Source organism: Tursiops truncatus, chromosome 3 (genome assembly GCF_011762595.2).
Source record: "Tursiops truncatus isolate mTurTru1 chromosome 3, mTurTru1.mat.Y, whole genome shotgun sequence".
NCBI lineage: Eukaryota > Metazoa > Chordata > Mammalia > Artiodactyla > Delphinidae > Tursiops > Tursiops truncatus.
This window is the reverse complement of record NC_047036.1, coordinates 133,029,869-133,047,455: the sequence shown is the minus strand read 5'-3', so window position 1 is coordinate 133,047,455 and position 17,587 is coordinate 133,029,869. Positions and strand designations below refer to the sequence as shown.

At 40.8% G+C, this 17,587-nt stretch overlaps 1 pseudogene; it reads left to right on the top strand.

Moving 5' to 3' along the window:
- Window positions 1-9,484: 9,484 nt before the first annotated feature.
- Window positions 9,485-13,693, top strand: LOC101328980 (serine/threonine-protein kinase MARK2 pseudogene; annotated as a pseudogene).
- Window positions 13,694-17,587: the final 3,894 nt, after the last annotated feature.

Here is a 17,587-nt window from a genome sequence, read left to right as displayed (position 1 = left end):
GACCTCCCAAAAGGCAAGAAACGCCCCACGTACCTGGGTAGGGCAAAAGAGAAAACAGAGACAAAAGGATAGGGACGGGACCTGCACCAGTGGGAGGGAGCTGTGAAGGAGGAAACATTTCCACACACTAGGAGCCCCTTCCTGGGTGAAGACTGCGGGTGGCAGAGGGGGAAAGCTTTGGAGCCGCGGAGGAGAGCGCAGCAACAGGGGTGCGGAGGACAAAGCGGAGAGATTCCCGCACAGAGGATCGGTGCCGACCGGCACTCACCAGGCTGAGAGGCTTGTCTGCTCACCCGCCGGGGTGGGTGGGGCTGGGAGTTGAAGCTCGGGCTTCGGTCGGAGCGCCGGGAGAGGACTGCGATTGGTGGCGTGAACACAGCCTGCAGGGCTAGCCGTGCACCACGGCTAGCCGGGAGGGAGTCCGGGAAAAGGTCCGGACCTGCTTAAGAGTCAAGAGACTTTTTCTTGCCTCTTTGTTTCCTGGTGCGCGAGGAGAGGGGATTAAGAGCGCTGCTTAAAGGAGCTCCACAGACGGGCGCGAGCCGCGGCTAAAAGCGCGGACCCCAGAGACGGGCATGAGACACTAAGGCTGCTGCTGCTGCCACCAAGAAGCCTGTGTGCGAGCACAGGTCACTCTCCACACCTCCCTTCCGGGGAGCCTGTGCAGCCCGCCACTGCCAGGGTCCCAGGATCTAGGGACAACTTCCCCGGGAGAACGCACGGCGTGCCTCACGCTGGTGCAACGTCACGCCGGCCTCTGCCGCCGCAAGCCCGCCCCGCACGCAGTGCCCGTCCCGCCCCGGCCTGAGTGCGCCAGAGCCCCCGAATCAGCGGCTCCTTTAACCCCGTCCTGTCTGAGCGAAGAACAGACACCCTCCGGTGACCTACACGCAAAGGCGGGGCCAAATCCAAAGCTGAGCCCCTGGGAGCTGTGAGAACAAAGAAGAGAAAGGGAAATCTCTCCCAGCAGCGTCAGAAGCAGCGGATTACAGCTCCACAATCAACTTGCTGTGGAATACATGAATAGACAACGAATCATCCCAAATTGAGGAGGTGGACTTTGAGAGCAAGATTTATGCTGATTGGCTTTGCTTCCCCCATTTGTCCTACGGTTCTATCTGTCCGTTTTTTTTTTTTCTTTGTTTTTTAATTATTTTTAAATTATTTTTCTTAATAATTATTTTTTATTTTAATAACTTTATATTTTATCTTATTTTATTTTACTTTATCTTCTTTCTTTCTTTTTTCCTTCCTTCCCTCCTTCCTTCCTTCGTTCCTCGCTCCCTCCCTCCCTCCTTTCTTTCTTTGTTTCCTTCTTTCTTTCATTCTTTCTTTCTACTTCTACTAATTCTATCTTTCTACTTTTTCTCCCATTTATTCAGAGCCGTGTGGATGAAAGGCTCTTGGTGCTGCAGCCAGGAGTCAGTGCTGTGCCTCTGAGGTGGGAGAGCCAACTTCAGGACACTGGTCCACAAGAGACCTCCCAGCTCCACATAATATCAAATGGTGAAAATTTCCCAGAGACCTCCATCCCAGCACCCAGCTTCACTCAATGACCAGCAAGCTACAGTGCTGGACATCCTATGCCAAACAACTAGCAAGACAGGAACACAACCCCACCCATTAGCAGAGAGGCTGCCTAAAATCATAATAAGTCCACAGACACCCCAAAACACACCACCAGACGTGGACCTGCCCACCAGAAAGACAAGATGCAGCCTCATCCACCAGAACACAGGCACTAGTCCGCACCACTAAGGAACCTACACAACCCACTGAATCAACCTTAGCCACTGGGGACAGACACCAAAAACAACGGGAACTGTGAGCCTGCAGCCTGCAAAAAGGAGACCACAAACAGTAACATAAGCAAAATTAGAAGACAGAAGAACACAGCAGATGAAGGCGCAAGATAAAAACCCACCAGACCTAACAAATGAAGAGGAAATAGGCAGTCTACCTGAAAAAGAATTCAGAATAATGATAGTAAACATGATCCAAAACCTTGGAAATAGAATAGAGAAAATACAGGAAACATTTAACAAGGACCTAGAAGAACTAAAGAGGAAACAAACAACGATGAACAACACAATATATAAAATTAAAAATACTCTAGTTGGGATCAATAGCAGAATAACTGAGCAGAAGAACGGATAAGTGACCTGGAAGATAAAATAGTGGAAATAACTACTGCAGAGCAGAATAAAGAAAAAAGAATAAAAAGAACTGAGGACAGTCTCAGAGACCTCTGGGACAACATTAAACGCACCAACATTCAAATCATAGGGGTTCCAGAAGAAGAAGAGAAAAAGAAAGGGACTGCGAAGATATTTGAAGAGATTATAGTTGAAAACTTCCCTAATATGGGAAAGGAAATAGTTAATCAAGTCCAGGAAGCACAGAGAGTCCCATACAGGATAAACCCAAGGAGAAATATGCGAAGACACATATTAATCAAACTGTCAACAATTAAATGCAAAGAAAACATATTAAAAGCAGCAAGGGAAAAACAACAAATAACACACAACGGAATCCCCATAAGGTTAACAGCTGATCTTTCAGCAGAAACTCTGCAAGCCAGAAGGGACTGGCAGGACATATTTAAAGTGATGAAGGAGAAAAACCTACAACCAAGATTACTCTACCCAGCAAGGATCTCATTCAGATTTGATGGAGAAATTAAAACCTTTACAGACAAGCGAAAGCTGAGAGAGTTCAGCACCACCAAACCAGCTTTACAACAAATGCTAAAGGACCTTCTCTATGCAAGAAGCACAAGAGAAGGAAAAGACCTACAATAACGAACCCAAAACAATTAAGAAAATGGGAATAGGAACATACATATCGATAATTACCTTACATGTAAATGGACTAAATGCTCCCACCAAAAGACACAGATTGGCTGAATGGATACAAAAACAAGACCCATATATTTGCTGTCTACAAGAGACCCACTTCAGACCTAGAGGCACATACAGACTGAAAGTAAGGGGAGGGAAAAAGATATTTCATGCAAATGGAAAATAAAAGAAAGCTGGAGTAGCAATTCTCATATCAGACAAAATAGACTTTAAAATAAAGACTATTACAAGAGACAAAGAACGACACTACATAATGATCAAGGGATCAATCCAAGAAGAAGATATAACATTGTAAATTTTTATGCACCCAACATAAGAGCACCTCAATACATAAGGCAAATACTAACAGCCATAAAAGGGGAAATCGACAGTAACACATTCATAGTAGGGGACTTTAACACCCCACTTTCACCAATGGACAGATCATCCAAAATGAAAATAAATAAGGAAACACAAGATTTACATGATACATTAAACAAGATGGACTTAATTGATATTTATAGGACATTCCATCCAAAATCAACAGAATACATATTTTTCTCAAATGCTCATGGAACATTCTGCAGGATAGATCATATCTTGGGTCACAAGTCAAGCCTTGGTAAATTTAAGAAAATTGAAATTGTTTCAAGTATCTTTTCCAACCACAACGCTATGAGACTAGATATCAATTACAGGAAAATATCTGTAAAAAATACAAACACATGGAGGCTAAACAATACACTACTTAATAATGAAGTGATCACTGAAGAAATCAAAGAGGAAATTAAAAAATACCTAGAAACAAATGACAATGGAGACACGATGACGCAAAATTTATGGGAGCAGCAAAAGCAATTCTAAGAGGAAAGTTTATAGCAATACAATCCTACCTTAAGAAACAGGAAACATCTCGAATAAACAACCTAACCTTGCACCAAAAGCAATTAGAGAAAGAAGAACAAAAAAATCCCCAAAGTTAGAAGGAAAGAAATCATAAAAATCAGATCAGAAATAAATGAAAAAGAAATGAAGGAAACGATAGCAAAGATCAATAAAACTAAAAGCTGGTTCTTTGAGAACATAAAAAAAAAATTGATAAACCATTAGCCAGACTCATCACAAAAAAAAGGGAGAAGACTCAAATCAATAGAATTTAAAATGAAAAAGGAGAAGTAACAACTGACACTGCAGAAATACAAAAGATCATGAGAGATTACTACAAGCAACTCTATGCCAATAAAATGCACAACCTGGAAGAAATGGACAAATTCTTACAAATGCACAACCTGCCAAGACTGAATCAGGAAGAAATGGAAAATATGAACAAACCAACCACAAGCACTGAAATTGAAACTGTGATTAAAAATCTTCCAACAAACAAAAGCCCAGGACCAGATGGCCTCACAGGTGAATTCTATCAAACATTTAGAGAAGAGCTAACACCTATCCTTCTCAAACTCTTCCAAAATATAGCAGAGGGAGGAACACTCCCAAGCTCATTCTACGAGGCCACCATCACCTTGATACCAAAACCAGACAAGGGTGTCACAAAGAAAGAAAACTACAGGCCAATATCACTGATGAACATAGATGCAAAAATCCTCAACAAAATACTAGCAAACAGAATCCAACAGCACATTAAAAGGATCATACACCATGATCAAGTGGGGTTTATTCCAGGAATGCAAGGATTCTTCAATATATGCAAAACAATCAATGTGATAAACCATATTAACAAATTGAAGGAGAAAAACCATATGATCATCTCAATAGATGCAGAGAAAGCTTTCGACAAAATTCAACACCCATTTATGATAAAAAAAAAACCCTCCAGAAAGTAGGCATAGAGGGAACTTTCCTCAACATAATAAAGGCCATATATGACAAACCCACAGCCAACGTCGTCCTCAATGGTGAAAAACTGAAAGCATTTCCACTAAGATCAGCAACAAGACAAGTTTGCCCACTCTCACCACTCTTATTCAACATAATTTTGGAATTTTTAGCCACAGCAGTCAGAGAAGAAAAGGAAATAAAAGGAATTCAAATCGGAAAAGAAGAAGTAAAGCTGTCACTGTTTGTGGATGACATGATACTATACATAGAGAATCCTAAAGATGCTACCAGAAAACTACTAGAGCTAATCAATTAATTTGGTAAAGTAGCACGATTCAAAATTAATGCACAGAAATCTCTGGCATTCCTATACGCTAATGATGAAAAATCTGAAAGTGAAATCATAAAACACTCCCATTTACCATTGTAACAAAAAGAATAAAATATCTAGGAATAAACCAACCTAAGGAGACAAAAGACCTGTATGCAGAAAATTATAAGAAACTAATGAAAGAAATTAAAGATGATACAAACAGATGGAGAGATATACCATGTTCTTGGATTGGAAGAATCAACATTGTGAAAATGACTCTATTACCCAAAGCAATCTACAGATTCAATGCAATCCCTATCAAACTACCACTGGTACTTTTCAGAGAACTAGAACAAAAAAAATCACAATTTGTATGGAAACACAAAAGACCCAGAATAGCCAAAGCAATCTTGAGAACGAAAAACGGAGCTGGAGGAATCAGGCTCCCTGACTTCAGACTATACTACAAACCTACAGTAATCAAGACAGTATGATACTGGCACAAAAACAGAAAGATAGATAAATGGAACAGGATAGAAAGCCCAGAGATAAACCCACGCACATATGGTCACCTTATCTTTGATAAAGGAGGCAGGAATGTACAGTGGAGAAAGGACAGCCTCTTCAATAAGTGGTGCTGGGAAAACTGGACAGGTACATGTAAAAGTATGAGATTAGATCACTCCCTAACACCATACACAAAAATACACTCAAAATGGATTAAAGACCTAAATGTAAGGCCAGAAACTATCAAACTCTTAGAGGAAAACATAGGCAGAACACTCTATGATATAAATCACAGCAATATCCTTTTTGACCCACCTCCTAGAGTAATGGAAATAAAAACAAAAATAAACAAGTGGGACCGAATGAAACTTCAAAACTTTTGCACAGCAAAGGAAACCATAAACAAGACCAAAAGACAACCCTCAGAATGGGAGAAAATATTTGCAAATGAAGCAACTGACAAAGGATTAATCTCCAAAATTTACAAGCAGCTCATGCAGCTCAATAACAAAAAAACAAACAACCCAATCCATAAATGGGCAGAAGACCTAAATAGACATTTCTCCAAAGAGGATGTACAGACTGCCAACAAACACATGAAAGAATGCTCAACATCATTAATCATTAGAGAAATGCAAATCAAAACTACAATGAGATATCATCTCACACCAGTCAGTATGGCCATGATCAAAAAATCTACAAACAATAAATGCTGGAGAGGGTGTGGAGAAAAGGGAACCCTCTTGCACTGTTGGTGGGAATGTAAATTGATACAGCCACTGTGGAGAACAGTATGGAGTTTCCTTAAAAAACTACAAATAGGACTACCATATGACCCAGCAATCCCACTACTGGGCATATACCCTGAGAAAACCATAATTCAAAAAGAGTCATGTACCAAAATGTTCACTGCAGCTCTATTTACAATAGCCCGGAGATGGAAACAACCTAAGTGTCCATCATCGGATGAATGGATAAAGAAGATGTGGCACATATATACAATGGAATATTACTCAGCCATAAAAAGAAACGAAATTGAGCTATTTGTAATGAGGTGGATAGACCTAGAATCTGTCATACAGAGTGAAGTAAGTCAGAAAGAGAAAGACAAATACCGTATGCTAACACATATATATGGAATTTAAGGGGAAAAAAATGTCATGAAGAACCTAGGGATAAGACAGGAATAAAGACACAGACCTACTAGAGAATGGACTTGAGGATATGGGGAGGGGTAAGTGTAAGCTGTGACAAAGCAAGAGAGAGGCGTGGGCCTATTTACACTACCAAACGTAAGGTAGATAGCTAGTGGGAAGCAGCCGCATAGCACAGGGAGATCAGCTCGGTGCTTTGTGACCGCCTGGAGGGGTGGGATAGGGAGGGTGGGAAGGGGGGAGACGCAAGAGGGAAGAGATATGGGAACATATGTATATGTATAACTGATTCACTTTGTTATAAAGCAGAAACTAACACACCATTGTAAAGTAATTATACTCCAATAAAGATGTAAAAAAATAAAAAACAAAAACATTATTGGGACAATTGGCAAAACGTGAATATGAACCATAGATAAAAGTACTGTATTAATTAACTTCTAAATTTAATAACTGTACTGTGGCTATGTAAGAAAATATCTTCGTTCTTAGGAAATGGGCACTGAGGTATGATGAAATAAAGGGGCCTCAGCCATGCAGCCTCCTTTCATATGGTCCAAAAAATTAAAATTTTTATATATATGTGTACACATACATACACACATGCAGAGAAAACAGGAGTGAGAATGATAAAGCAAATGTGGCAAAATGTCAAAAATCAGTGAATTTGGGTAAAGAGTATTTGGGTATTCTCTATAATAGCAATTTTCCTTAAGTTTAAAATTATTTCAAAGTTAGTTGTTTGTTTTTTTAATCTATAGAGAAGGGAAAGTACTGGGAGTAGAGATGAAACAAAATTGGCCACAAGTTGACCACTGTTGAATCTGAGTGATGAGCACATGGGGTTTATTATACTCTTCTGCCTACTATTGTATATATTTTTAAATCAAGTCATAAGGTGCCATGATAAAATGATTGTTTTGTAAAACGTCTGTGTGCTCATACATGTAATAGTGGCATATGTGTGCGCAAGTCTGTGTACATGTGGCTGATTATGGTGTGTGCACATTTGTACACACACATGAATGTGAGCAACTGTGCACACATATGTACCAAAGACTATTTACCAAAGGGTCCAAAGTGCCTCTTTCTCAACAAGGCCACACAGAATTTGATCTTGAGAAACTTAACACTCTCTTCCTCAACTTTCCCTTCTGTAAAATGTGAATGACAGTAGGAACTACCTCCTCTGGTTATTAGTGAAGTTTAAACATGTTAATATATGTAAAATGTTTAGAACAACGCCTTACACTGCTTTTACTATTATTTTTTAGGTATTAGTATTTAGGTGTTTTTTAGGTATTTTTTAGGTATTAGTAACATCATGGGTAATTTTTGCTGTCTCCTTTACACCTTTCCTTATTGTCCGAACTTTCTTTTTTACAGTAACTTCCTAGTCTGGAAAAAAAAAAAAAAAGAACTTTTTTTATTTTAGCAAAATAACAGAGAGAAGGCGGAAAGAAGGAAGGGAGGAAGGGATAAAGAGAGGAAGGAAAGAAAGGAGGAGAGAAGGGAGGAAGGGAGGGAAGATTTGCCCTCTAGAGCTAATTCCAATTTCTCCTACAGCTGAACTCTTCATTGGATCATTTTTTTTTATAAATTTACTTATTTTATCTATTTATTTTTGACTGCATTGGGTCTTCGTTGCTGCAGGTGGGCTTTCTCTAGTTGCGGCGAGTGGGGACTACTCTTCATTGCATTGTGCGGGCTTGTCATTGCGGTGGCTTCTCTTGTTGCAGAGCACGGGCTCTAGGCGCGCGGGCTTCAGTAGTTGTGGCACGTGGGCTCAGTAGTTGTGGCTCGTGGGCTCTAGAGCACAGGCTCAGTAGTTGTGGTGCATGGACTTAGTTGCTCTGCGGCATGTGGGATCTTCCCAGACCAGGTCTCAACTCCGTGTCCCCTGCATTGGCAGGCGGATTCTTAACCACTGCACCACCAGGGAAGCCCCCATTGGATCATTTTAATCGCTATTATTTGAATAAGACTTGAGGGGATTTTTTCCCCCTGGAAAATTAAAAATTATTTTGTAATGCAAATGGTCCTTCTCTGGTGTATTTGTCCTATAATTAGGGAATTGGAAGTTTCTTAAAGGCAATGCAAACGTGAGTGCCCATTCAGATAAGGGCAATCTTTTCTCTTTTCCTAATTTTAATTTTGAACTTTTTTTAAAATATAAAAATAAGTAAAGTTATTTAAAAAAATAGTTACCCAGATCAGTATATAATTACAAATGTGGTGTCATAAAGGAAGGTGTCACACCGTATATACTTCAAATTTACTTTTGATTATCTACTACTAATAATAACTTTGACTAACACTGGTTGTGGTATTAATTAGGAGATTTCCAGTTGTGACAGAAACCCAACTGAAAGTAGCTTAAGAGAAAAAAGGAATTTATTGGTTCACCCTTGGCACACCCAGAAGCAGAAGCTTAAATGATAACTCCCTTTGAATTTCCAGACCCCACCTTCCTCCTCAGTGTTAATTTCTCAGGCAGCCTCTCTCAATGGGGCCAAACAGATGGTTACTGGCAATCCAGTTATACAAGGATCTATAAAATTCTAGATCCAGGGGAAAGAGAGATGCCCTCTGTCCCAAGGTCCCTGTATCAAACCCTTAAAGAAGACCTGATCTGCCCAATTTGGACCATGTGCTCTTTCTGAACCAATCCTTCAGGCCAAAGGAATGAATGCTCCCATTGGTCAGGCTGGATCCTATGCCCACGCATGGTGCCTGGGGTACTGGCAGGATAGATGGCATCCAAACTCTAAAGAATGGTTGTCATACCAGCGTAAAAGGTGTTGGATGGTCAAAAGCCATCTGGCCACCCCATGGCAGTGTCTGAAATTCTGTCTCTTCACAAAGCCTTCATAATAGAGTGCACACTCCGAACCAAATTCAGGCAGGTAGGGATAGAAGGCAAAGGCTTCCAGCTTCTAGCTTGGTCAATGTCTTAGCAGGCTGAGTCCACCAGAGGTCAGGGCAGAGCACAAAGCAGGAATGGTCCAGGAGCTGGCTCTTCAACCCTGCTCAAATCAGCAGCTCACACCTCAGTCCCTGGGAACACCGAGACTGTAGTCATCAGAAACAAAACCCAGGCTGCAGCAAGGGACCAGATTTCCTTCAGAATTGGCTACCTAAGGGACAGGTCTAGACGGGAGCAGGGGCAGACAGGGAGAGAGAAGTGATTTCTAAAACATTCTATTCTGCAGCTGCACATGTTATGCTGAAGAAACACAGCTACAGTGCCCCAGAATCATGCAAAATGAAACACAAAATGTATCAGGACAGAATCGACCAGAAAAGCTAGATTCTGGTCTCTGCCATCGCCTGCCTCTCTCGACTCTCCTTCCACCACACTTCTGCCTGCTCACTATGTCAGCCACACTGATTGACTTTCTGCAATTCAATCATATCAAACTGGTTTCCTCAGAGCCTTTTGCCTTGTGGTACCCTCTGTTCAGAGAGTCCTTTTCGTAGATCTTGCCCCTTCCTGTCAAAGAAATTCCATATGAAATGTTAGTACCCATCTAAAGTAATGTCCCACCCAGTAGCACTAACACATCACCATGTTTATTTCCTTCATATCATTCATCACCCTCTCAATATGGCTGTTAATTTGTTAACTTGTTGTTTTCTCCACCCCACAACAAAGCACAGGAAACTCAGGGACTTTCTTCTGAAGTTTATCCAGCACCCAGAATAGTGCCTCCTCAGAGCATAAGGGCCCAGGAAACATCTGATGAATGAACAAACTAATGAATGAGCCCTAGTTTCCCACATAAAAAATTAGATGGTTAGATTATGCTATATTAGCAATGGCTACCATACATTGACCATATATTACATGTTGGGCACATTGGTAAGGGCTGTGGGTAGCGCTGTAGATGGTTGACTTTATATTTTTTTCAGCCCTAACAAGATCCCAAATATTCTCAGGCAGGACCTCAAATATCCAAAATGATGTTTCTGATGCCAAAATTCCTCACTTGGCCATTATTTCTTTGGCTTAGTTCAGAACCTTTCAAACTAACTTTTTTGCTGAAGAAACATTTGCTCAAGTGAAATTTCACCTGGAAGTCCTATATGAAAAACAATTGAAAAAAAATATGCGTGTTAGCCCAATAAAAAAGCCTCCAACAAATTTCAGGAAAAGGAATCATAAAGACCATCATCAATGACCACAAGGTAATTGAGCTAATTGGGAGACATTTCTCTTGCAGAAGTATTCCAGCTAATAAATGAAGGGATGATAAATTTAGTATTTTGCTACTTGTCATGATTTAATGGATCTCAGCAATGAGCATGGAAGCCTACTAACCTCACAAAAAGAAAGACCATCAGCCTCCTGATAAAAGAACACACCACCATGCATGAAGGAGTCTCACCAAAAAGATCACATCTAAATCTCATCAGCCTTGCAATTTTAACTATCAATTTACAGGAAGTACAGAGGAACTTGTTAATGTACACCACAGGAATACAATCAGGAAAATCCAAACAGTAGGAAATTAACAACATGAATTCATCAAAAATGAATAACAAGACAGGGAAGGAAGGAGATGGAGTAGAAAGTGACAGATTGAAAGAGGTTTAAATTCATATGAACCAATCACAAAATATAAATGATTTTTGGATCCTAATTCAAGCAGATAATCTGAAAAACCAAAATTTTCAAAATGCATAAGACAATTAAATTTTAACACTGACTAGATGATGGTATTGAGGAATCAGTATTTTTCGAATGGCATTTAAGTTATATTTCTTATAGAGAGTATTTTTATTTTATAGATACAAACTAAAAAATGAATAAAATGAAAAAAGAAGTTAATAAGAGACAAATTAAAAATCCCCACATATTTGGACATTTGAAAATACACTGAGCCAAAAATTATTACAACTTTTCAAACTAGAAATAAAAAAGCCATTGAAACATCATACAGGTTTTAAATTTTAATAATGCAAATATTGATAGCTATATCCATATAAATGAAAAGCTGTTTGGGATTTTCAATAATTTTTTTAAGTCTAAAAGGGTTCATCAGACAAAAAAAAAAAAAAAAAAAAATGAGGAAACCACTGTGGAGTATCACTAACCGTAATAGGTCCCTTTCTTGCTATGTCCTCATAAGGAGCCATTGTTATGGAATTCTAAGCACCTATACAAGTTCCTGGTTGGCCTAGATTTGTGGTCCTTCTAGCTTGGGAAGCTGCTTTTCAGTGACCTGAGGGATTTTGACCAAAGTTAGCTTGTTTTCTCCTTTACATTGGAGGCTGTCTGTATATTCCATTTGTTTTTTTTTTTTTTGGTTTTCTTTTTCATTTTATTTTTTTCTCTTTTTAATTTTTCTCACTGTTTTCCATTTTTCTTTTTCTCTTTTTTTTTTTTACTTAAAAGTTTTATCTTTTTTCTTTCCCTCATTTTTTTCTTTTTTATTATTTTTTCTCATTTCTTTTTTACTTAGTGTATTTTTATTTTAGTTTGTCATTGTGGTTTTCTTTTCTTTCTTTTTTTTTTTTGGCTGCATTGGGCCTTCGTTGCTGCACACAGGCTTCCTCTAGTTGCGGCGAGCGGGGGTTACTCTTCGTTGCAGTGCGCAGGCTTCTCATTGTTGCAGAGCACGGGCTCTAGGCGCACAGGCTTCAGTAGTTGTGGATCTCAGACTCTAGAGCGCAGGCTCAGTAGTTGTGGCACATGGGCTTTGTTGCTCCATGGCATGTGGGATCTTCCTGGACCAGGGCTCGAACCCATGTTCCCTGCATCGGCAGGCAGATTCTTAACTACTGCGCCACCAGGGAAGCCCCTGCCATTGTGTTTTGATTCCATTATAAAGATCAGTTCATCAGGTAGTGTGAAAAGTGATTTTCTTTTGAGGTGACCTGGACGTTTAAGCTGATCTTGGGACACCTTGCCTTCAACCCCTGCAGCGAATCTAACATGCTGCAGGGCTTTCCACCATCTCTGCTGAGGAGACCCATGCTGGCAACAACCAGCTCCTCAAGACCAACAGCAAAAGTACCTTTGCCAAGGTGAAGTTGGCCTGACACATCCTGACTGGGAAGGAGGTAGCTGTGAAAATCATTGACAAGCGTCAACAGGATTCCTCCAGTCTCCAGGGACTATCCCACAAAGTAAAATTCATGAAGGCTTTGAATCATCCCAATACAGTGAGGCTATTTGAAGTGATGGAGGCTGAGGACGAGACTCCTTGTCACGGAATATGCTACTGGAAGAGAGTACCTAGTGGCTCTTGGCAGTTTGCAAGAAAAAGAGATCCAAGTCAAATTCTGCCAGATAGAGTCTGCTATAAAGTACCAGCACCAGAAGTTTATTATCCTGGATGCTGACATGACCACCAAGATTGCTGACTTTGGCTTCTGCATCAAATTCACCTTTAGCAATAAGCTGGATACCCTCTGTGGCAGTCCCCTGTTATGCTGCCCTGGAACTCTCCCAGGGCCAAAAGTATGATGGACCCTCCATTGCTGTGTGGAGCTTAGGAGTCATCCTTTATACTGGTCAGTGGAGCCCTGCCTTTGACGGGCAGAACTTCAAGGAGATATGAGACAGAGTACTGGGCAAAATATACCATATTCTCTTAGACTTGTGCATGGAACATGAAAACCTGCTCAAGAAATCTTTCATTTTTCAATCCCAGCAAGAGAGATACTTTAGAGTAAATCACGGAGGATTCATGAACGAATGTGGGTCATGAAGATGAGAAGCTAAAGCTTCATGTAGAGCCACTCTCTAACTACAGGACCCTGCAGACTGAGCTGATGCATCCATAGGTTACACACAGAAAGGGATCCTAGGACTCACTGAGGTTAATTGCCAAACACTGCAGCCCAGCACAACCTCCAGTGTGTCCCTGCGGCCTCCTCCTCCACCCAAAACTTTAGCAGCGACGCTGGGACCCCAGATGGAACAAATTTCCTCCACAGTTTATCCAAAGGAAATTCCCCACACACTGGGCAGTACATTTGGGATCAGCAGATTTTTGCCCCAATGTGATCCCAGCCTCTCCCTCGGGCAATAACCACAGCTAGCACTGGGGCCACTGGCGGCTTCTTTAGCAAGTTCTCCCTCAAGTTTATATGAAGGTATGCTTATTTCAGGTGTGCCAGAAGGAACCTGCATAAACCTGTAAGCAAACCGCATATGGAGATACTCAAAGCTAGGGAGGCCAAGCCACACACTGCACTTTACATGGAGTATGAAGATCACAAACTCCATGGAGTCCTTTAACATGTCATGAAAATTCAGCAAGGTGCTCGACACAAAAGCTGCCAGTATGAGCTGAATAAGAAATGGTGCTACTGTGCATGCATGGCACCCCAGGGCCAAGAAGGCTTCCTGCAGTGGGAGGCGGAGGTGTGCAAACTCCCACAGTGGTCCTCAACAGGGTCATTTAAACACACAGCCAGCACCTCCATGGCCCTCAAAAGCATTGCCTCTAAAATAACCAAGGAACTTAAGCTTTAAAAGGCTGCCAGATTTTTAGCGCAGTGAAACTACTCTATATGATACTCTTAACCATAGATTCATATCCTTGTACATTCATCTGTCCAGAAACATAGAACGTACAACACCAGGAGTAAATCCTAATGTAGACTATGGACCTTGGGTAATAACGACATGTCAATGTAAGGTTCATCAGTTATAACAGATGTACCAACCTGGTGGGGGATGTTGACAGTGGGAGAGGCTATGCATGTGTGGGGACAGGGAGTATATTAAATCTCTATCTTCCTCTTAATTTTCCTGTGAACGTAAAACTGTTCTTTTATTAAAAAAAAGTCTTTTTTTAAAAGGCTGCCAGGAACCACCTAGGAGACAGAAGGACGGGCCAGCTGGCTCCATCTGCCAGCCTGCCACCTAGCCCCACCCCAAAGGCAGTGACTGGACTGGTCTGTTTCCCCTGGGGCACTTATCCCCTCCCCTGCCCTTCTGGGTGTTTTCTTCCTTGTTTGTGAGAGAGGGCAGATTGTTCTGTAAAATAAAGATAAAAAACAAAACCCTTCCTCCTTCCTCCTTCCTCTTTCCTCCTTCCTCTTTCCTCCTTCTTCCTTTCCTTGCCCCTCCTCCTCCCCCTCTTATATTTTGGCCTACACAGAAAAAATTTGGTTACATACAGAGGGAACTGAGCAAATAGTTAAATACATCAAGGATAATGAAAACCAGGTTTCTCCATGGAAAAAGAGTTACAAATATGGAAAAGGATAGGATAGGATAGGATAGGTTAGGATAGGATAGGATAGGATAGAATAGAATAGAATAGAATAGAATGCTCAGAAACAAAGCCACACACTTATGTAATATTGATAGATGACAGAGGGGACACATCAGTAGGGAAAGGAGTAACTGTTCATTAAATACAGCTGTAAAAAAAAATTGCAATCCATGTGGAAAAGGAAGAAATTGGATCCCTGCCTCACATTATAACCAAAAATCAATTCTATTGTATTAAGGGCATAAATATGAAAACAAAACTTTTATTTTTATTATTTTTTATTGAAGTATAGTTGATTTACAATATTATGTTAGTTTTAGGTGTACAGCACAGTGATTCAGGTTTGTTTTTTTTTTTTGCAGATTATATTCCATTAAAGGCTATTACAAGATAATGAATCTAACTCCCTGTGCTATACAGTAAATCCTTGTTGCTTATCTATTTTATTTATAGTTGTTTGTATCTATTAATCCCAGATACAATCTGTTAATTCCACAGGGGGAGGAGGGACAAATTAGGAGTATGGAATAAACAAAACTTTTAGTTTTAAATAGAAAAAATTAAGTGGATTTTTTTGTGTGTGCGTGGTGCGCGGGCCTCTCACTGTTGTGGCCTCTCCCGTTGCAGAGCACAGGCTCCGGATGCGCAGGCTCAGCGGCCGTGGCTCACGGACGCAGCCGCTCCGCGGCATGAGGGATCCTCCCAGACCGGGGCACGAACCCGTGTCCCCTGCATCGGCAGGCGGACTCTCAACCACTGCGCCACCAGGGAAGCCCCATTAAGTGGATTTTTTTAAACCTTGAGGTAGGGAATGATTTCTAATCAGGACATAAAAAGCATTGACTATGAAAAAAAAGATTTATCAATTTGACTGTTTAAAATTAAGAATTTATTAGTTATCAAAAGACACCTTAAAGTATGTGAAATAAATTACAAACTTGGAGCAAATATTCCCAGTACATGCAACTAACAAAGAATCAGCATCAAGAAAACCTCCTTTACAGCAATCAGAAAAGTACAAACGATTCATTGTAGGGGTCAGCAATTTTTCTTAAAGGATCAGATTGTAAATACTTTAGTCTTTGAGGACTATCTGGCCTCTGTCACAACTACTCAGCCATTATTTTTCAAAAGCAGCCATAGAAAATACATAACATAATTACTTTTTTTTTTTTTTTTTGGTGTGGTGAAAAAATTTAAGATTTACTCTCTCAGCAACTTTCAGGTTTATAATACAATATTGTTAACAGTCACCATTCGGTACATTAGATGAGGTGATAGAGATGATGTGAACTTACCCTATTGTAATAATTTTGCAATATATACATGTATCAAATTATCACATTGTACACCTTAAACTTACACAATGCTGTATATCAATTATATCGCAATGAAGCTGGAAAAAATGCATTGCAAATTAACAGTGCTCCCATAAAACTTTAATTACAAAATGGGGGGCCAGCCCCATGGCCTTAGTTTGCCAATCTTTCTCATAAGGACTGGGGTTGAAATTTGAGTTTGTATCATCTTTGCTACATGATAAAATACTCCAAAACTTGGCGGCTTAAAACAGTAAATATTATTTCTCATGATCCTGTGGATCAACTGGGCGGTTGTTCTGGTCTAGGCCAGCTTGGCAAATCTCTGTTATCAACTGGCAGCTTGGATGGGACTGGAGGTTTTAGGCTGCATTATAGACTGAAGGTTTGTGTTCCTCAGAATTCATATGTTGAAACCTAATCCCCAATGTGATGGTATTTGGGGGTGAGGTCTTTGAGAGGTGACTAGGTCTTGAGGGTAGACCCTCATGAATGGGATTAATGCCCTTCAAAAAGAAACCTCTTGAACGTTCACCTCAAAGCTCATCTGCTTAGCAAAGCCACAAAACACAAACCTCTCACTTTTTACCTGTTTCCACCTAAAAACAAAAACAAAAAACCTACACCACACAGAACTCAGATTTGCTGAAAAATACGTTTCTAATCTCAGAAAAATCTCCGTGTGGCAGATGGCCTACATGCCTCTGTCATGTGGTCCATTTAGGAGCAGGGGTCAGAAGGGAGACTTCCTATTGGCTGCAGGTGGGAAACTGCGTGGACTCATGGAAAGTGAAAGCAGGGCTTGGCTGCAGAACCGGGGGTGGATATAGCTCTTCTCCCGACAGCCTGGGAATGGGAAGGTCACGTCGACTCATGGGAGCTTCAGGGTCAAGCCAACCAAGATTTAGGGACAACCCAAGAGGTTTCCAATCCCCTGGCATAATTTAGACGCGTTTGGGGAAGAGCGCAAGTTCCCCACCTGAGATGACTTTTAAGACTTTCCAATGCAGACGGTATAAGCATTTCTTCAGGGTTCCCTGGAGGCAGCTCATTCATGAGGCATCACCTCTGGGGAGGGGCAGGGGGCTCCTGACAGTAAGCATATGGCACTTAAGACAAAGCAGATGGCACCAACTTTTAAAGATGACTCTTTGCTACTTAATCAATGGCTTCACCTCTAAATTATATTTTTACAGATATGTACCTATGCAACTTAACGTGGCTCTTCTAAGCAGGTGAGGACTTCCTCTTCAATGCTCTATAAAAATGATTTGTGTTCTATATAGTGAGTTTTTCCCGTAAATGTGGCTTAATATTTTAATTCTTAGAATGTGTCTTCTCGGGGCTTCGCTGGTGGCGCAATGGTTAAGAGTCCGCCTGC